Genomic DNA, 23,969 nt, shown 5'->3' with positions numbered 1-23,969 from the left:
TAACGAGGCTTTCCTTACACTATTGGTTCAACTGGGAAGAACTATAACAAGGCTTTGCTTGCACGAATACTGAGCAATTAAGGAAACAAAATCATAATTACAGTATTTTTCTTAGCATTAAGTTCATCTATTTAAAATACCATTTAATCTTATCTTTTATCTGACATGTCTTTTCTGTAAACTGGGCTCTTCGTTTTTGCTGTAGTTGGGTCTGCATGTGTCAAATCTTAATTTTATGAGGTCTCAAATGCCCCAAATTTTTTATTAATAGAAAATAATTAAATAAAAATATCGATAATGAAAAATAAATTTGAGTTTTTTTGAGATAGAGAGAAAATGTGATAGTCTATAACGTCCTCTTTACTGCACTTATTAATTAACTAAAAAAAAGTTACTCTTTACTGCACTTATTAATTAACTAAAAAAAAGTTACTAGACGTGATAGAGTATCATGTCCAGGCAAAATTCTAATTGGAGGATGTGAATAGCAAGGGGCAGTATTATTTTAAGCATTTGTTGGAGGATGTGAATAGCAAGGGGCAGTATTAAAATAATGGAGAGGATGTGAATTCATTCGGAATAGCAAGGGGCAGCATTATTTGTGCATTGAGATTCGTGCCAAGTTAAAAGAAGAATTCTGAATCGTCCATTTTTTCAGTTGTACTTGGTCAGATATATTTATTTAATGCTTTCAAAGATAATATTCAAAATAAAAATTTAAAAATTATATGAATTGTTCATCATGACATGTATCAAATTATAATTACTTAAAAAGTTATTTTATTGTCTTTCATTGAATTATTTTAAAAATTAATAAATACTTTTTTTAATATTTCTTGATGCGTGACTAAGTACAATTGATCAGAAAATTAAGTTGAATTCACATTTGAATTTTTCCTGGACGTGATAGAGTATCACATTCAGTATTTTTTTTTTAGTTAATTAATAAGTGCGGTAATTAGTTTATCGCTAATTATGTTGTGATAGTCTATAACGTCCAAAGAACATTATAAACTATCATGTTTTTTCTATATCTAGAAAAAATTCAGATTCATTCTCTATTATCGATATTTATTTAATTAATTTCCTATTAATAGAAATTTCGGCTCAAATGATTGATTTAGTGTCTCAATCATGCCCACATTCTTATTTTCGTTTGCAAAGTCTAAATAGGCAATCTAAATTGTTCAATATGATCTCCGTATTAAAATATATTTAGAGACCAAAATTTTATATTTCTTGTAAGTTTTTTACTATGTTTTTAGATAGGTACAAAATCACTGTTTTTCAGACTGAACCATCCAAAACCAGTGATTCTGTACCTAACTAAAAAAATAGTAAAAGATTTTACAAAAAAATATAAAATTTGGTCTTCAAGCACATTTTAATACGAAAATTATGTTGAACGGTTCGGATTGCTTGTTTCAACTTTGAAAAATGAGATATGATGTGTTGCACGAAAACAATGGAGGCATTTGAGCCCTCTAATTTTTACACAGTAGTAGCTTCAATTCTTAGCTATCTCATATAATAAGACAGATTTGAACAATGTTTATTCGCAAATCTGTACAAATTCTTTCCTCAATTCATTTGGAGATAGTACCACTAACAATTTTCTTAAATATCTCAAACCTTCTAGACCTTAAAACTGGTAGAATAATGGCTCACCAGTAGATGCAATTGCGCTATTTTGGAGAAAAAAAAATGTGGTGATAAGCAATTTAAAATTGCTAATTTATTACCTCGAGGTATTGATCAGCCAAATTTCAAGAATCTGCTAATAACTTGTTAGTTAGGAAAAAACAGAAAATTTCACTTAACCATTTTGGTGATTTTCACAATTAATCTACATTTTAAACTGGTACACCTATTGCTTCCTGTTAGATGCAAATGCTTTTAAGAAAGCCTTTTGTTATGTAAAAGTATCTACTGATGCTGCATATGATGTGTTACTTGTCAAGGTGATGCACATGGCTTGACTCAATAGATTTATTCATTTACTTCCAGTTTGATAACATATTTAAAATCTGGAGAAGTTATGAGACGGTATACTTTTATAAAAGCAAATATCTTGTAGATGTTTTGTTTGTGGCGTGCATTATTTCCTGAGATAAAGGTACACCTTTTGTCTATGCACCAACTGGTATGTTCTCTCAACCGAAATAAATATATTAAAAGAAAAGAAAACAAGAGATTCAAAGAAAGAAAAAACCTGATATCATTTGTACCATATTTTTAAAAAATTAAATCATCTAAATCGTGTACCTTATTTCAGCAGCTCTCTTATATTATGTTTCACGATGGGTCTCTATCATAAACATTAAATAAGGCAACAAAACTGGTCTTGGCAACAACTTAGCAACCTCTTATTATATCATGTATGACTCTTTCAAGAGCAAATCTTATAATATTTTAATGAAGTGAGAAGGACGTACTTTTCTGAAAATTTAGAAAAAAAAATTCCTTCATAATGGGAGTTGCATAATTATAAGATTTATAATTGGAATTCTTGGATTATGGGCAGCTTACGACAAACGCTGAAAAACCACATTAGTGTATTTCTTTTAATTTTAACGTGGGTAACTTATTTTTTAAACAAAAAAATAAAGGAACCAAAATCACCAAGCTACAAGCAAGTATACAATTATTTACAAATTTCATTGTTCGGAGAATGCCTCTTCTTCATGAAGTTGGGTTCGGATTCGATGCTTGATTGTAACCGTCCGATATGAATCAAGATTTATATGCACTTGATTTACATAAAATTTGAAGTTATCAGTACAAATTTTAATGTATTGAACAATTTAACATCAGACCGAATTTGATCCGATGTCTATCGGACCGCCCGATATCTAGTGTGGAAAAAATGTACCGTGCCATGCCGTGATCAAGTGAACAGTGATCCGTGCCGTGACCAAAATGTCAAGGGGTGGTCATGGTACGCGAGTCACGCCGTAACTCGTGTGCCGCGTCCAAACGTAACCGGTTACGTTTCTCACGTTTAACTATTTTTTATAATTTAAGTTAGTTTATTCATCTTTCACCATTTGATTAAGACCTAACGGTCCTAATTATACGTGACTCGCATGATTACGTGCCGTGACCGGATCTTTCGCGTGCCATGCCGTGCCGTGACCAAAATGTCAAGGAGTGGTCACAGCACGCGACACGCGAGTCACGACACGGAACAGTAACACGTACCGTGCCGTTCCGTGACGGAGCCGGCTCCGTCGTGCCATTTTTCCCACACTACAGATAACTCAAAGCACGTCTTTTATTTATGTTTAAGCAGTATATTAAATCTTTGAAAGTACACTAATCACTTTTTGTTGTACAATTGTTAATGAGGGTTCAAATGCCTCTATTTTTTGTGCCTCCATTTTTAAAAAATTTAATATCTCAAAAATTAAATCTTAAAATTCAAAATAAAACCGTTGGATATGAACTACATCATTTTATCTATGCATTTGTAAAAAAAATTATGATATTTTAACTTTGTTTTGGTTGTCATCTTGAGCTTGTAAAAATATATACTAATGTGGATAATTTCTAGATGCTGATATTTTAACTTATTGATTCACATAAAAACAAAATCAAAATGGGATAATTTTTTATGGGAACATAGAAAAAATAACATAGATCACATCTAATGGTTTTATTTTGACGTTTAAGTTTTAAACTTTGAGTTATTTAAGCTTTCAAAAATGAAGACATGATGAAGACACAAAAGATGGAGGCATTTGAACCCTCCTCGTTGTTAATACCAACCAAAGATGGATCAATTAATAAGAGATTTTGTTTTGTGCCGGTTAGGGTTTGCAATGCAATGCAACTTTGAAATAGACCTCGTTATGGGCCGGCTAGGAATTTCCTCAATATGTCACACTGTGATTTGACAAGATAGATAAGCTTAAATTATTTCAATTTTTTTATTTTATGTCCCCAAACTCAACCTATTTGGTTGCTATCAATAAATGACCTCAAAAACGCGCCTTCACCGACACAAGTCCTTCCAAATACCGTATTATAAGGGTTCCTGTTCACGGACTTTCATTGGAGGAATCTCAACCGTCCATCCGGATTGCGTTACCCCTTGCACGTTCACTCCGGCGGCAAGGATTCATTTATGGCCGTCATAGCAGATGGATGTATTATGTATAATTGTAGACTAATGCTTCTGTTTAATGATTTGAACCTTGTAGATTTAAATTTGTACTGAGATTATATATGTTTATTTGCCTTCTTTTCATTAATATTAAAAATTCAAAATATATGAAAAATTATTGTACACGGTTAATATAAGCAATAATTTGGAGGGGGATTATATTGATAGGCCACACAGCAGAGCGCCATAGACAATCTCGATTTATTGACTTGATCAGCAGCTATGGACGGCTTCTTTGGTTTCTTAATTGCTTGTTCTTAGGAATGTATGATAGTGTGGTGTAAGTTGTTAGATGGCACATCAAACATTAAATGGTGGTGCATTCTGAATTCTTGAAATCTCTGTTCAACAACTATTTTTGGCATCCCACCTCCAGCTTGGTTAGAACGAGTGATCACTAGTCATACTTTTGATTTGTCTTCTTGTCGTAAATAGTTGTTTTCTTTGCCTCTTTTCTTCTTCCCCCTTTCCATACTGTTTGTTGTTTACATTAATTGTGGTTTATGGCATCACGAGATAGTGCTTAATTCTTGTTCTAACATTGTGTCATCTTCATATCATAATATCATATCGACGTTGGATATGACACTATTCTTATGTCATGCCTAAATATATAATTATAAATAGCATGTTGTATAATTATGTCTTATTGTGTGTGGGCTTCCGATAGTGTGCGAACGGATCGGATACGGATTAGATAATGGTAAAACTATGTCTATATTTAAATTTATTTTATGAATACATATACATATCATATATTAAACACATACAAATATGACTGGATAATAAATATATATATAGAGAGAGAGAGAGAGAGAGATGGGCTATGGTGCATTGCAATGCATGGAGGGGTTTGTGCATTGGACCATAAATCTAAAATTTAAAATTCAAATGGCCGATCCAAACCGTTCATCTTGTTCTCCATATTAATATGTGCTTGGAGACCAAATTTTACATTTTTCTGAATAATTTTACTATTTATTAAGTATTTTACAAAATTGTTGATCCAACGGTGGCTGCTGATTTTACTGTTTTGTTAAGCCACCGTTGGATCAACAATTTTGTAAAATGCTTAATAAATAGTAAAAATATTCAGAAAAATGTAAAATTTGGTCTCCAAACACATATTAATATGGAGAATAAGATGAACGGTTTGGATCGGTCATTTGGATTTTGAATTTTAGATTTATGGTCCAATGCACAAACCCCTCCATGCATTGCAATGCACCATAGCCCATCTCTCTCTCTCTCTATATATATATATATTGAATACGGATCAAATATTAAACGGATACAAATACATATACGGATATTATGTATTCGGATATGTAATTTAAATACAATGATGAAATAAATTAACATGTCATTCAATAATTATTTTTTCATTGAAACATAAAAATAACATAAAATACATATATTCTGGACATTCAATCATGATGATGAACAAAATAATATTTTTCTCGTATTAAACTCATTATATTATTACAAAATATATACTTTGTTCCTAAACTTAATCACCAACATAACCATATTTTTAATCAATAAATACTAATAAAAAATATTTTTCTTGACTATATATAATTATAAAACAAACAGGTAAAAAATTAGTCCGAATCCACAAACAGATATTCATAAAAATATAAAAAATACATATACAAATCTGGACAAATAATATCCGAATCCTACAAAAGTTCAAATACAAATCAGAACGGATAATATCCGATTTGTTAGCACCCCTGGCTTCCGAGCTGTGACCACTTCAGGTGTGATCCACGCTTCACTTCGAATCGTGTTGTGTTTCATTCGATCAGCTATGTTTTGCTCCATACAGACAATCATGTTGAAGTTCTCGACACAATATGTTTCCATCCGCAACACCAATAGTTATAACTTCTCTTCGCCATTTTTTTGCGTGGATGTTACTGCTTTTATGAATAGCCCCTGAAATTTACTTGAATTACAAAAACGGGGGATATCAACGTATTTATCTTCTTACATGTATATATTTTACATTCGAGACATCGGTTTGAGACAATTTATTTTTAAATGCTCATCTCAATTTGCAAGTATAACGAATAAAATGTATGATATACTTCTTGGCCGCTATATTGATCATATATTTAATTTTTGAACAAGTTAAAATAGTATAGAACATTTGTATTTGTTTATATTCATTACAGAAATTTTGGCCGATATATTCGTCATATGTCTAATTCCCCCAATAGGCACAAATAATAGATAGCAACTCTATTGGTTTATATTTATTAAAAATAAGAAAAAATGGCATTTTTATTCTGTAACATTACATACATAATATTTATAAATTCATATATATTATAGAATTTGATTGTGTTTCAGAGTTAATCAGTGCCTTTTATTCCGAGATAAATTCTTCCAATGTACGTACGCTATTTTATATGAATTTTCAATTTCGAAATGCAAAAATTACATTTTACTCTTTACAATTGATTAATTATACAAAGGTGATCTACACATATTGTGCTCCCTGATCTTATAATTTAGTTCATATATTTTCTATTTAAACAAATTATCCTTAAAGCATATTATTCTTTTAAAATGGAATATTGCAATTCTGCATAGTCTGTCTTAAATCAGAAAAATAAGAGTTGTGATAGGCCTAACAAGCTAGTGGTAAAAAAAAAAAAAAAAAAAACATTTTTATGGAAATAAAAATGATCACAACAGAAAATATGTCTGGGACTCCGGTTCGGTAATTATTTCCATGAAAACATGTTTATAATGCCAGACTCGATCACATAAAGAAATGTACGGAAGCAATGCTTCGCACATAATGATTGAAAAAAATTAAAGGCGAATTATAATGCCAGACTTGATCACATCTAATTTATTTAAAATTAGACCAATAATTTAGTATATTCTATCACTTTCGAATAAAATTTTGATCAAATCAACGATCGTTGTACATAAGGATTCTATTGGGTCCGGATCCCCTAAAGTAACTCAATTTTTGTGTTTTAGATTGAGACCGTATGATTCGAATCTGTCACTCAGAATGTGTGCGCTTCACTTTAGATTAGATTATTGCGAATTCGAATTAGACGATCTCAATCTAAAACTCAAAAATTGAATTACTTCACTGGATTTGAATTCGATTCTATCTAGCTCTTCTATGATGCGGAGTATATTTCAGTACAAAATACATTTGTATGTATTATACACATATTCAAATGTATGTAAATGTAATATATTTGAGTAATATCCATACATCCGTAATTTTCTAAGTACTGTGCAGTTAAAAGCTCCACATTGCATTTTAAAAAGTTGTATATAAGAAAAGACAAACAATATTGAAATATCAGATTAAAAAGTTCGAAAAGTGAATTATAATGAGTGAAACCAGAAAGCAATAGCTCTGATCGGAAAATGAGAACGAAGCAACAAAAACAAAAATGAAATAGAAATCGGAACAGAGAAGTGTTCAAATGATTTTATTTTTATTTTTTTAATCAAAATAATTCTAAAATTTATATGTTAAAAGAGAAGGGATCAAGTTACAACAAGTTACAACAACCATTTTTTACATTTTCAAAGTTCAAATCGTCAATCCAAATCATTAGATGTGATCTCTACAATAAAATGTGCTTGGAGACCAAATTTTACATTTTTTGGAATTTTTTTACTATTTATTAAGATGGGTACAAAAACTAGTCAAATTTAGACCATTGAATTTTGTACCCATCTTAATAAATAGTAAAAAAATTTCAAAAAAATGTAAAATTTGGTCTCCAAGCACATTTTATTGTAGAGATCACATCTAACGGTTTGGATCGACGATTTGGACTTTGAAAATGTAGAAAATAGTTGTTGTAACTTGTTGTAACTCAAAAATTATTGTAACTTGATCCCTCCTCATGTTAAAATAAAGCCGTTAGATGTGTTATTTTTATATGGACATAAAAAATTATCACTTATTGATATTATTTTTATGCGAATCAATATATTAAAAAATCAACGTTAAGAAATTAGAATAATTATTTTAGTACCCGCACTACAGTACTCATGCTACAGTACCCGCACCTAAAGGAATAATGTATTATGGTCCCCACTAATTATTATTCTAAAATTCCAGGAGCATCATTTTCCTATGGTCCCCACTAATTATATAGTTTTCCTTTTATAATCTCCGCTAGTGTTTGGATCACGGGCAGGGCACAGGCGGGCTGGGCATACCCGGGGACGGGTACGAGTAGGCACGGACACGGGCACGACGGGTATACGAGTACCACGGGCCGGGCATCACGGGTTTTTTTTTCAAAAACCCTGCCCTACCCGTCTTATACCCGTGCCCGTTGTACCCGCAGGGGGCAAGGCGGTCCGGTCCAGTTTTTTTTACGGTGTTGTACAAATATTATTACGTGTTTATAATTTGACTTTTAAAATCTGAATAGTTCAATATCAAATAGTGTATATAAATAAATAAAATTTGTAACTTATATATAAAAATTATTCGTGCGAAAAATTTATATATTTATTCGGCTAAGTACAAATCTATTGATTCTAAACAACCAAACACCACTTTTGATTCTAAATAAAAGAGAAGACAATTTTACACAAGGTGGAACAAGAAAATTTAGATAGAAATAACTGAAACATAAAATATAAAGATAAGACAATTTAAATATGTGCAGACACTTATTTTCAAGACAATTCCAAATAGATGGGGAGCTAGAAAATTAATATAAAAATGGTTGAAAATATAATGTGGTAGATGAGATTTTTCTTAAATTTCTGACAAATGCAATGCGGAATTTTAAACAACTAAATTACTAGTGTACAACTGATATTTATAAGAAGAAATGAACAATATAGAAATTTAAAAAAAATCCATTAATTTTTTATGAATACTTGAATAGAGTACAATATCTCCATTTTGTGTGTTTCAATCATGCCTCTATTTTTAAAACATTAATAATTTAAAATATACAGCTAAAATATTAAAATAAAACCGTTATATTTGATTTTTATTATTTTCTCTATACACATACAAAAAATTATGATATTTCAACTTTGTTTTAATTGGTCTCAAGAGCTGACAAAAATACATTGATATAGATAAAAATTTGAATGTTAATTTTTTAATTTATTTAACTTTATAGAAACAAAATAATAAATTATATCTCCATTGTGTTTACACTTGTTCAGCAAGTTGTAGCATATTATAATTTTTTTCTCTAAAAGTTTTATTGCAGCATTCTCTTCATATAACAAACTATGTAATTAGCAAGATGTACCTTTTGGAATATATATGAATATAAATATGACTTCTTATTATTTCTTTAAAGAAATAATAGAAATTCGTACAATTTTTTTGTCTTTAAAAAGTCCCAGCAAAAATATGAAAAAAACATGGGATAATTTTCAATAATTGTAAAAGGGGTTATAATCGGCAACAAAAAATGAACAATTTAATCCACAGAAGACAAAGTTGCAGCAAAATGATCGGATACGAATTAGACAATGATAAAATTATATATGTATTTTTATTATTTATCGGATATGTATCAGTATATTAAACTGATACAAACATAGTTACATATATATTTTAAATACCTAATTTTAATTTGTAAAACTAACATACTATCCAATAAATTATTATTTTATTAGAAAGTAAAAATAACATAAAATACGGATATAGTTTAGATATTTGATCATTTTGGTGAACAAAATATTGTTGTAATGTTAAACTTGTCATGTCATTACAAAATATATATATTGTTAAAAAAATTAATCAATAATATAATCATATTTTATAATCAAAAGATATGGATACAAATACTATCCGTGTGTATATATGCACAAATATATATCTGAAAAATAAAAAATATACGAATATGGATACATATAATTATTGAGGAGGGTTCAAATGCCTCCATGTTTTTGTGCCTCCATCATGCCTCTATCTCTCTCCATTATTTTCAAAGTTCAAACAGTCGATCCGAACCGCTCAACCTAACCTCCATACTAAAATATGTTTGGAGACCAAATTTTATATTTTTAAGAATTTTTTTATTATTTTCTTAGATAGGTACAAAATCAGTAAATCTGAACCATCTAAAAACAGTATTTTTTTTACCTATCTAAAAAAATAGTAAAAAAATTCCTAAAAATATAAAATTCGGTCTCCAAATATATTTTAGTATGGAGGTTAGGTTGAGCGGTTCGGATCGACTGTTTGAACTTTGAAAATGATAGAGGGAGATGGAGGCACAAAAACATGGAGGCATTTGAACCCTCCTCATAATTATTTGTATTCATATTTGTATCCATATGGACAAATATTTTATTTTTTTAATACATACAAATAATTATATGTATGGATATTTGCTTTCAAAACTAAAACCGTATTTGTATACGCAAATTATCTATTATATATCTAAATATCTGAATATGCAAACATTTGAATATGGATCTTCATTAGGGGGGGGGGGGGGGGGGATTTTATTTGAATTTTGAATTATTAAAAAAAAAGGTACACGAGTAGATGGGCACAGGCACGGGTACACGGGCACGAGCAGGAAGGGCACGGGTACAATTCAGTCGGGGTATCAACGGGTTTTTTTCCCGAAAAAACAGATTCGGCCCTTCTTATACCCGTACCTGTGATACCTGTGCATACCCGGGCACGGGCACGGGCGGACCGGTCTGGGTATACCCCTGGCGGGTATTGTCCAAACTCTAATCTCCGTACTCGTTCCCATGTCAATATTTCTCTAACAAAAATAGTTAACTTCATAGGAATAAATACTTCAATGCATAAATATAAATACCTTCAGTACTTAGATATTAATACTTTCAGTGTCATATGTAAAAAATACTTAGATATGTATACATTTGTAGTTATAAATACTTAGAAGATAAGATTTTAACACTTAAAAAAATATTAATACTTTGATGTGTGACTTGTTATGATTATTCCTTTTCGAGTTCCCCAATCATCCCCGCATCAGTCTTTCTCTAACAAAAATAGTTGACCTCATACATATAAATACTTCAGTGTGTAAGTATAATTACTTTTAATACTTAGATATTAATACTTTCAGTGTCATAAGTAAAAAATACTTACAAGTATAGGTATAAATACTTGCGCGACAACGAGTCTGAAAGTACATCATCATAGATCTCATTTGAAAGAAAAAATTACATAGGTATTAATAATATAGAAAAATAAATAAATTGTGGAGATTTTGCAGTCCCTCCAAGAAGTTATCTTTCTGCATTTAATTTTCGGTGGTCCCCCCGCAGGTACAGTGCTGCGAGTATTATTATTTTCGTGCTACAGTGCCCGCACAATAAATAATTGTTCACCTCATAATTATAAATACTTTCGTACATAGGTATAAATACTTACATACATAGATATTAATACTTTAGGAAAAAAATTCGAATTATGGAGTTTTTGCGATCTCCACAAAAAAAAAATTCACATTTTTTCAGCAGTCCTTCCTGCGGATACAGTGCAGGTACTGTTATTGGCTTCCAAGAAATTATCTACACTAGTGTAGTTTTTCAAATTCTCAATAATAATCAAAATAAAGTTAAAATATCATCAAACAGTTTTATTTTGATTGTTAATTTTAAATATTGAGTTATTATTAAAGTTTTAAAAGCAGATGAATGATGGAGGTGAAAAGTATGTATGCATTTGAATCTTTCTCAAATAAATTAGAATTCGGAATAAATCTACCGAATTGGTCCCCTCCCAGCTGTAAATCGATTAATTTAAAAATAAAGTTTCTTTAAAATCAGCACAAGTTTCCTTTCAGATCTATTAACCCTTTCCTCGTACACGGACGACGAAAAGCAAACCAAACAATCTTAATTGTTATGTAGAGGAACCAAAAGCAAATTATCTAAAAGTTGAGATCAAAGTTGTTTTGATATTATAGCTTCTATGCTGCATGAAGCCAGAACTGCTCTGTAAATCTTTACCCGCAACTTGGCCCACCCATGTCTGAATCACTGAACTATAAATCTATAATCATCATCTAGGGATCCAATGGAAGTATTTTCATATTTGCATCCATTACAAATTGTCCTTATTCATATTCTACTCTTACTCGCTATAAATTATCTTATATGTACCATGTCCTTACTCCTTACTCATTATGGTTCTCGAATAATAAAACGGTAGCGGATAAATAGCAGATAATGCCAATATAATAATAATTATTTTTATTTAATTAAATAAAACATTAAAACATATTAAATATACATTAAAACATATCAAGTATAGTACTTTGTTGAAAAAGAAAATTATTGATAATGCTAAGCGCAAGTAAACCAATTAAAACAATCTTTTCAATGCTCATTAATACATATATATATATTTATAATTATCCGATTGGATAATGAGTATAAAATAGGCTTTACATGTACCCTTATCCGTTTAGATAACGAAAAAAATTATTGACCCGTATCTGTACCCAATAAATTTATGAAAAAAAATCTTACCCATACCCATTTTATCAAATACAATACGGATCGGATTAACGGATAAAAGAATGCTATTGACGCCCCTATCATCATCATTTACATCATTATCTCTTTATTTTCAATTGCAATTCTAAATTCTTCGAAAAGGAAACTTTTTTCCGAACTCGAAATCATAACATACATAAATTCTTAGGTTTGCACTATTTAGCCATTTATATTGACCCATGTTCTATGGATTGTCGAATTAATTAGGTGTGAGAAACTGATCAAATCATGTGATTCTAGACTGGTTGTATAGCGTACACTCTAATATTTATTCTGTAACATTACATACATAATATTTATAAATTCATATATATAATAGAATTTGATTGTGTTTCAGAGCTAATCAGCGCCATTTATGTCGAGATAAATTCTTCCAATGTACGTACGCTATTTCTATGAATTTTCAATTTCGAAATGCAAAAGTTACATTTTACTCTTTACAATTGATTAATCATACAAAGGTGATCTATACATATCTTGTGCTCCTTGATCTTTATAATTTATAGATGTTTTCGGGATGGGCTATGCTACTCCATGGAGTAAAACACGTCTGTACTCCACGTCGTATTTTCATTTTGAAAATTCAAACGACCGATCCGAACCGTTAGATGTGATCTCCATATTGAAATGTGCTTGGAGACCAAATTTTACATTTTAAAAAAAAATTTTACTATTTATTAAGCATTTTTCAAAATTTCTGTTTTGCTGTGAACAGTAAAAACAGTAAAAAATTTTGGATCATCGGATCAGCAATTTTGAAAAATACTTAATAAATAGTAAAAAAATTCCAAAAAATGTAAAATTTGGTCTCCAAGCACATTTCAATATGGAGATCACATCTAATGTTCGGATAGGTCGTTTGGATTTTCAAAATAAAAATATGGCGGCGTGGAGCACCAACTCATTTTACTCCATGGAGTAGCGTAGCACATCCCGATATTTTCTTTCATATTATTCAAATAATAAAAAATGGTTGAGCTCCATGTGTTTTTTTTTATATATATTTTAAAATCAAACAAGTAATGCTGAAATTATTTTATAGTAACACAATGAAGAAATGTCATATACACTGTGTAATTACTTAAACATTGCAATTCTCATCCAAAAATAATATATGTCCTCAAAAATTTAGTATGACTTCAAAATATAAAGTATGTAAATGAAATATGCTTCTCTATAGTTCATATGTTTTCTATTTAAACAAATTATCCTTTAAGCATATTATTCTTTAAATGGAATATTGCAATTTTGCACAGTCTGTTACATGCGGCCATTTTTATTAATACCCCAAAAGAAAATGTTAATTTTAAAAATAATCCCGCATTTTTTTTTAAAATGATCTAACCGCCTGGTTCACGGGCGGTCTCCTAGGAGACCAAACCCCCCCCCCCCCCCCCCCCCCCCATGGGTGGTCTCCCAGGGGACCAAACCGCCCCTCCCACGGGCGGTCTTCTTTTTTTTTTTTTAAGAGAGATCTGAGTATTGAGTAAAGCTAGTGTGTGACATGCTCACCAAGAAAGTTTGGTGAGCATAACTCCAAAAGTATATCGGATCGAAGTCAAATGCCAAATCCAAACCGTTGAAATCCATGTACTTCATGAGTGATTCATATACATGCAAAATTTTGAAAGTTTCGAGTTTATTTATTACACGGTCAAGTGGTCAAAGAAATAATAAAAATTGAATATATAAAATAACTTATAATAAAATGTTCATTTCTTTGACCACTTGACCGTGTAGCAAATAAACTCGAAACTTTCAAAATTTTGCATATATATGCATCACTCATGAAGTACATGGATTTCAACGGTTTGGATTTGACATTTGACGTTGATCCGATATACTTTTGGAGTTATGCTCACCAAACTTTCTTGGTGAGCATGTCACACGCTAGCTTTACTCCTGAGTATTTTGATTTAAATAATTTTGTGAAGAAAAACTTTTCTTGTTTAGAGTGTATGCCAAAAGAATAAGACATTTGATAAATTTATGAAGTGATGTCGTAACTCTTTATAACTTTGATTTTATTTGTCAGTTAGATATCACAAGTCTAAATATAACACTAATGAAGGACTTGGCCTTTATTCAAAAATTTCTAAACTCTGACAGCTTGTTGATCTTTTTCTCTTTTTCCGATTTTTATAATATATGTATAATATATACATACATACATACATACATACATATATACATATACATATACACATACACATACACATATACACATATACATATACATATATACATATACATATATACATATACACATATACATATACACATATCCAACGGTTTTACTGTTTTATTAAGCCACCGTTGGATCAGCAATTTTTCAAGTGGCTTAATAAATAATAAAAAAATTCAGAAAAATATAAAATTTGGTCTCCAAGCACATATTAATATGGAGAACGAGATGAATGGTTCAGATCGACTTTTTGAATTTTGAAATTTCAAATTTGGACCATGTGTATTTCGACCCATATGCTACCGAAAGCACATTAGCCTATCTCTATTATATATATAATATACATATATATACATGTATTATATTATATATACTAATATATACATATATATATATACACATGTAGAGTAAGGCTACTCTACTTCGCGAATTAAACAGGGTGTTTTAATTCACGCTCATCTCTATTTTCGAAGTCCAAATAGCCGATCCAAACCATTAGATGTTTAATCTATATTAAAATGTGCTTGGAGACCAAATTTTACATTTTTTTTGAATTTTTTTACTATTTATTAAGATGGTTTGAAAATCACTGTTTTTTAATGCCTACCGTCGTACGAAAACTTAAACTGAGTTTTTGAAGCACTAAACGATGTTTTTTTGAAATTCTGATGCTTCCAATACAACAATGCCTGAGATTTTCCCAGGAAAAATCGGATTCGTCTCGTCCTCCCCTTTTCGAAAAGTGCTCGTACGCCCAAATTCGACTTTCCTAGCCAAAGTTATGGATGTTTAAAGTTTTTTCGAAAGTTGAACTTTGGAAATTCATAACTAACTGTAGAAAAATTCAAATAAATTAAAATTTGTGTCAATTCTGTGTATTTTTTAATGCTCTATCTGCTGGTGCACTCATTTTTTTTTTAGTTTGGTCCTTGTATCAATCCAGACTTGCTGATTTACCAGTAGTGGTCAGTCTAGGGTGCTTTGTTCATGGACAGAGATCTAATTTGAGTTTGAACATATTTTAGTAGCTCTAAACTACTGTTTTAGTACCATAAAGAGTTACAACATCACTTCATAAATTTATCAAATGTCTTATTTTTTTTATATATGTATATGTATATATGTATATGTGTATATGTATATGTGTATATGTGTATATGTATATGTATATGTATATATGTATGTATGTATGTATGTATATATGTATGTATGTATGTATGTATATGTGTATATGTGTATATGTATATATATATGTGTATATGTATATGTATATGTATATATGTATATATGTATATATTATACATATTAGGGGTGTACAAAAATACTATCAACCCACCCGACCCGTCTGACCCGTTCGACCCGACCCGTATTTTACTGGGTTGAGATGTTACTGGGTCGGGTACGGGTTGGATTTTGACAAACCCGTTACTCTGGGTCGGGTCATGGATTTGATCTTAATAACCCGTTTATACCCGGACCCGATCTCAAATCTACGGCCCGTACCTGATAATTAAAAGCCCCTTTATTTCTACCCAGAAACATTTAAAGCACCCTTTATCTAGTTTTTCTAATAGAATTATCTGTACTTTTTTTTTTACTTCTACTTTAAATATGAAATTGTTTTGTGTTATTTCTCTACATGTGTTAATTTCTGTTAACACTAATTCTATCTTTGTCTTAGCACCATTATATAGATCATATATATATAGTTCATGTGCTTTTTTACTTTATCAAATATATTTTTACAAAATTCAGCATGTTGCCATGCATCTGTTTTTTTTTTCTCCATGTTTTAAGAATATAAGATATAGGTGTCAGAACAGTAAAAAAATATTCTTTGGTACTTTTTCAATCATACAGAACTTTTATAAGCTTAATTCAATTACACTTTTCAGATCTGGTTATATATATTTCATGGAGAGAGAATTCTTTTATGAATTCTACTTTGGAAACATCAATGGTGAAGCAATCAGAGAAGGCAAGAAGCTCCAACCAAATAACCCATATATAAAAAAATTATAACTCGTTAACCCGTCTAACCCGCATAATCCGTAATAACCCGTATATAAAAAAAATAGATGGGTTGGGTTGGGTTATGGGTGGGTTAAGTAAAATTTTTTTTTAACCCGGTGTAATCGGATTGAATTCAAATTTTAATAAAATATCATCGACCCGCCCGTTGTACACCCCTAATACATATATTATAAAAATCAGAAAAAAAAGAAAAAGATCAACAAGCTGTCAGAGCTTAGAAATTTTTGAATAAAGGTCAAGTCCTTCATTAGTGTTATATTTAGACTTGTGATATCTAATTGACAAATAAAATCAAAGTTATAAAGAGTTACGACATCACTTCATAAATTTATCAAATGTCTTATTCTTTTGGCATACACTCTAAACAAGAAAAGTTTTTCTTCACAAAATTACTTAAATCAAAATACTCAGATCTCTCTAAAAAAAAAAAAAAAAAAAAGAAGACCGCTTGTGGGAGGGGCGGTTTGGTCCCCTAGGAGACCGCCCGTGGGCCAGGCGGTTAGGTCATTTTTGAAAAAAAAATGCGGGGTTATTTTTAAAATTAACTTTTTCTTTTGGGGTATTAGTAAAAATGGCCGTTGTTCCAAATATGAAAAAGGAGAGTTGTGATAGGCAGGGGCGGAGCTACAGTGTTGCAGGGGTAGGCAACTACCTATCTGTGGAATATATATATATATATAGAGATTGACTAATATGCTTTCGGTAGCATATGGGCCAAAGTGCTACCAGTTCAAATTTGAAATTTCAAAATTCAAAAAGTCGATCTAAACCGTTCATTTTGTTCTCCATATTAATATGTGCTTGGAGACCAAATTTTACATTTTTATGAATTTTTTTACTATTTATTAAGCCACTTTGAAAATCGCTGATCCAACGGTAGCACTGTTTTGTTAAGCCACCGTTGGATCAGGGATTTTCAAAGTGACTTAATATATAGTAAAAAAATTTAGAAAAATATAAAATTTGGTCTCCAAGCACATATTAATATGGAGAACAAGATAAACAGTTCAGATCGACTTTTTGGATTTTGAAATTTCAAATTTGAACCGGTAGCACTTCGGCCGAAGTGCTACCGAAAGCATATTAGTCAATCTCTATATATATTGGACTAGGTTTTTCAATGGGTCTTGTCTATTCCTGGATTTGATTTTGCCTACCTCTGGATTCAATTCAGAGTAGCGATTGCATGTTCTGACTTTAGAGATGGATGTGTGAGTCATTTAATCTAATTAGGAAAGAAAGATATTTTTAAATCTTTGTTCAATTCAGAGTATGTAGCGATTCCCCTTCGTCCAATTAATACCAATTGTTTTAGAAATTACAAGTAATTATTTTAGTAATTTTGGTACCAATTAGTAATTTAGTACAACCTATTCGATAGGTAGAGATGCAATTTGGTAGACGGGCAGAACCAGGAAGAGAATTATGGAGGCGATTTGAACTCGAATCCGTTCAGGAAAAAAAATCCAAATCCGATTTTTGCCTATCCCTAGCTCAAATCCTAGCTACGCCACTGGCGATAGGTGTGACGAGCCAGTGGTAAAAAAAAAATTATGGAAATAAAAACCAGAGGTAATGATCAATACATAAAATATGGTTGGGACTCCGGTTGGGTAATTATTTCCATGAAAACATGTTTATATGTATGATCAATAAAGAAATGTACGGAAGCAATGCTTTTCGCATAATGATTGAAAAAAATTAAAGGCGAATTAATTCTAATGCTATTGCTTCCACATAATGATTGAAAAATAATTAAAGGCGAATTAATTATAATGCTATTGCTTCCACAAAATGATTGAAAAAAATTAAAGGCGAATTAATTATAATGCCAGGCGAATTATTTAAAATTAGACCAATAATTTAGTATATTCTATCACTTTCGAATAAAATTTTGGTGAAAGCAACGCTCGTTGTACATAAGGATTCTATCTTAGCTCTTTTATGTTCCGGAGTATCTCTCCGTACAAAATACATTTGTACGTATTATACACATATTCAAATGTATGTAAATGTAATATATTTGAGTAATATCCATGCATCCATATTTTTACTGTGCAGTTAAAAGCCACACATTGCTTTTTAAAAAGTTGTATATAGAATAATAGAAAAGTAAAAAAACAATATTGAAATATCAAATTAAAAAAGTTGGAAAAAGTGAGTTATAACGAGTTAAACCAGCAAGCAACAGCTCTGATCGAAAAATGAGAACGAAGGGTCAAACACAAAAATGAAATAGAATTCGGAACAGAGAAGTGTTAAAATGCTTTAATTTTTTAATAAACAAATTGTAAAAATGTATATGCTAAAATAAAACTGTTAGATGTGATATGTGTTATTTTTATATGGACATAAAAAATTATCACTTATTGATATTATTTTTATGCGAATCAATAAGTTGAAAAATCAACGTTAAAAAATTATCTACACTAGTGTAGTTTTTCAAGTTTTATAATAATTAAAACAAAATTAAAAATGTCATAATTTTTTACATAGTGCATAGAGAAAATGATGTAAATTATATCAAACAGTTTTATTTTGATTGTTAAATTTTAAATATTGAGTTATTATTGAAGTTTTAAAAGTAGATGAATGGAGGTAAAAAGTATGTATGCATTTGAATCTTTCTGAAATAAATTAGAATTCGGAATAAATCTACCGAATTGGTCCCCTCCCATCTGTACATCGATTAATTTAAAAATTAAGTTTCTTTAAAATCAGCACAAGTTTTCTTTCAGATCTATTAACCCTTTCCTCGTACATTCTAAAAGCAAACCAAACATTCTAAATTGTTGTAAAGGAACCAAAATAAAATTATCTAAAAGTTGAGATCAAAGGAGAAAGGCATATACACTTTACAATTTCAGGGACCATTTTATGTATTTTACATCACTAAAACTTTGGGAAAAGATTTTAGCAGATTAGTTTTGGCTTCGTGCAGCATAGAAGCTATAATATCAAAACAACACTTCAAATGGTTCATGTGCTGCATGAAGACAAAACTATTTTGTAAATCTTTACCCACAACTTGGCCCACCCATGTCTAAATCAAACATAGCCTATAAATCTATAACCATCATCTAGGGATGTTAACGGGTACGGTAAAGATCGAATGGAAGTATTTTCATATTTGTATATATCCGTTACAAATTGTTCTTATTCATATTCTACTCTTATATGCTACAAATTATCTTATTCATATACTACCCTTACTCATTATGATTATCGGATAATAAAATGGGAACGGATAAATAATGTATAATACTAATATAATAATTATTTTTATTATTTAATTAAATAAAACATTAAAACATATTACATATGCATTCATTTCATACATGTATAGTACTTTGTTGAAAAAAAGGATAAGGCTACGGTGCTATGGATTGCATAGAGGACTACGGTGCTACGGTTCAATATTCGAGTTTTCAAAATCCTAACGGTCGATCTGAACCGTTCATCTTGTTCTCCATATTAATATGTGTTTGGAGACCAAATTTTACATTTTTTGGAAATATTTTACTATTTTTTTAGATAGGTAGAAAATCATTTGATCTAAAAAATTCTGCACCATTCAGATATTTGATTTTCTACCTATCTAAAAAAATAATAAATTTTTTTCAAAAATATAAAATTTGGTCTCCAAACATATATTAATATGGAGAACAGGATCAACGGTTCGGATCGACCGTTAGGATTTTGAAAACTCGAATATTGAGCCGTAGCACCGTAGTCCTCTATGCAACCCATAGCACCGTAGCCTTACCCTATATGTATGTGTGTGTGTGTGTGTGTGTGTGTGTAGAGAGAGAGAGAGAGTGACTAATATGCTTTCGGTAGCATATGGGCCGAAGTGCTACCGGGTCAAATTTGAAATTGCAAAATCCAAAAAGTCGATATGAACCGTTCATCTTGTTCTCCGTATTAATATGTGCTTGGAGACCAAAATTTACATTTTTCTGAATTTTATTACTATTTATTAAGCCACTTTGAAAATTGATGATCAAATGGTGGCTTAACAAAACAGTAAAATCAGAAGCCACTGTTGGATCATCGATTTTTAAAGTGGCTTAATAAATAGTAAAACAATTCAGAAAAATGTAAAATTTGGTCTCCAAGCACATATTAATATGGTAAACAAGATGAACGATTTAGATCGACTTTTTGGATTTTGAAATTTCAAATTTGGACCAGTAGCACTTCGGCCCATATGATACCGAAAGCATATTAGTCACTCTCTCTCTCTCTCTCTCTCTCTCTGTATATATATATATATATAGAGAGAGACAGAGAGAGAGATGAGCTACGCTACTCCATGGAGTAAAACGCGTTTGTACTCCTCACCGTATTTTTATTTTGAAAGTCCAAACGACCGATCTGAACCATTAGATGTGATCTACATATTAAAATATGCTTGGAGACCAAATTTTACATTTTTTGGAATTTTTTTACTAATTATCAAACAATTTTGAAAATTGCTGTTTTGTTGTGAACAGTAAAAATTTCTGGACCATCGGATCAGCGATTTTCAAAATTGCTTAATAAATAGTAAAAATATTCTAAAAAAATATAAAATTTGGTCTCCAAGCACATTTCAATATGGAGATCATGTTGAGCTGTTCGAATCGGTCGTTTGGATTTTCAAAATAAAAATATAGTGCCATGGAGCACCAACTCGTTTTACTCCATAGAGTAGCATAGCTCATCTCTCTCTCTCTCTATATATATAGAGATGGGCTATGGTGTATTGCAATGCATGGAGGGATTTGTGCATTGGACCATAAATCTAAAATTCAAAATCCAAATGACCGATCCAAACCGTTCATCTTGTTCTCCATATTAATATGTGCTTGGAGACCAAATTTTACATTTTTCTGATTTTTTTTACTATTTATTAAGTATTTTACAAAATTGTTGATCCAACGGTGGCTTAACAAAACAGTAAAATCAACAGCCACCGTTGGATCAACAATTTTGTAAAATACTTAATAAATAGTAAAAAAATTCAGAAAAATGTAAAATTTGGTCTCCAAGCACATATTAATATGGAGAACAAGATGAACGATTTGGATCGGCAATTTGGATTTTGAATTTTAGATTTATGATCCAATGCACAAACCTCTCCATGCATTGCAATGCACCATAGCCCATCTCTCTCTCTCTTTCTCTCTCTATATATATATATATATATATATATAGGAATATGCTAGCATGCTATGTATAGCATAGAGCCCCTTCATGCAACGCCTTGGATTTCAACTTTTCAAAATCCTAACGGTCGATCCGAACCGTTCATCTTGTTCTCCATATTAATATGTGTTTGGGGACCAAATTTTACATTTTTTGGAATTTTTTTACTATTTCTTTAGATTTATTGAAAATCATTGTTTTCAGCAAATCTGGACCATAAAAAAACAGCGATTTTCAATAAATCTAAAGAAATATTAAAAAATTCCAAAAAATGTAAAATTTGGTCTCCAAACACATATTAATATGGAGAACAAGATGAACGGTTCGGATCGACCGTTAGGATTTTGAAAAGTCGAAATCCAAAGCGTTGCATGGAGGGGCTCTATGCTATGCACAACATGCTAGCATATTCCTATATATATATATATATATGAGGAGGAATCCAATTACACTATTTTATGGTCACACATCTTGACACCATATTTTTATAAGTCATTTTTGTGATTTTAATATCCAAACAGACGACCCGAATCTATCAACATGATCTTCATATTAAAATGTGCTTGGAGACCAAATTTTACATTTTTTGGAAATTTTTTAATATTTATTAAGATGTGTACAAAATTGTTATTTTTAGGTAATTTTGGACCATTCAAAATCAGCAATTTAAAAAAATCTAAATAAATAGTAATAAATTTCCAAAAAATGTAAAATTTGGTCTCCAAGTACATTTTAATATGGACATCACGTTGAACAGTTCGGATTGACTATTTGGATTTTTAAATTGCAAAAATAACTTATAAAAATATAGTGTTGAGATGTGTCACCATAAAATGGTGTAATTAGATCCCTCCTCGAGATGGGCTACGGTGAGTTGCGAAGTAAAACACGTTATTACTTCACGCAATATCTTCATTTTCAAAGTTCAAAACATCGATCCGAACCGTTAGATGTGATCTCCATATTGAAATGTGCTTGGAAACTAAATTTTATATTTTTTGGAATTTTTTTACTATTTATGAAGCCACTTTGAAAATCTGAAAATCGGGTTGAATAGTAAAAACAGTAAAAATTTCTGGACCACCGGATCGGTGATTTTCAAAGTGGCTTAATAAATAGTAAAAAAATCCAAAAAATATAAAATTTGGTCTCCAAGCACATTTCAATATGGAGATCATGTTGAGCGGTTCGGATCGACGTTTTGAACTTTACAATCGCAAAATATGAGCGTGAAGTAAAATAGTCGCTTTACTTCGCAACTCACCGTAGCCCATCTCCCTCTATATATATATATATATAGAGGTTGACTTGGGTGAGCCATGGAGTAAAACGCGTTTGTACTCCACGCCATATTTTTATTTTGAAAATCCAAACAACCGATCTGAACCACTCAACATGATCTCCATATTGAAATGTGATTGGAAACTAAATTTTACATTTTTTGGAATTTTTTTTACTATTTATTAAGAAACTTTGAAAATGGCTATTTTACTATGAACAGTAAAAATCAATAAAAATTTCTGGACCGCCGAATCAGTAATTTTCAAAGTGGCTTAATAAATAGTAAAAAAATTCCAAAAAATGTAAAATTTGGTCTCCAAGCACATTTCAATGTGGAGATCGTGTTGAGCGATTTAGATCAGTTGTTTGGATTTTTGAAATGGAAATATAGTGCCATCGAGTAACAACTTGTTTTACTCCATGGCTCATTTTAGCCCAACTATATATATATATATATATATATATATATATATATATATAGATAGAGAGAGAGAGAGAGAGAGATAGGCTAATGTGCTTTCGGTAGCATACGGGCCGAAATACACACGGTCCAAATTTAAAATTTCAAAATCCAAAAAGTCGATCTGAACCGTT

Source organism: Carex rostrata, chromosome 7 (genome assembly GCF_964058835.1).
Source record: "Carex rostrata chromosome 7, lpCarRost1.2, whole genome shotgun sequence".
Classification (NCBI taxonomy): Eukaryota; Viridiplantae; Streptophyta; class Magnoliopsida; order Poales; family Cyperaceae; genus Carex; species Carex rostrata.
This window is presented reverse-complemented; position numbering follows the sequence as displayed.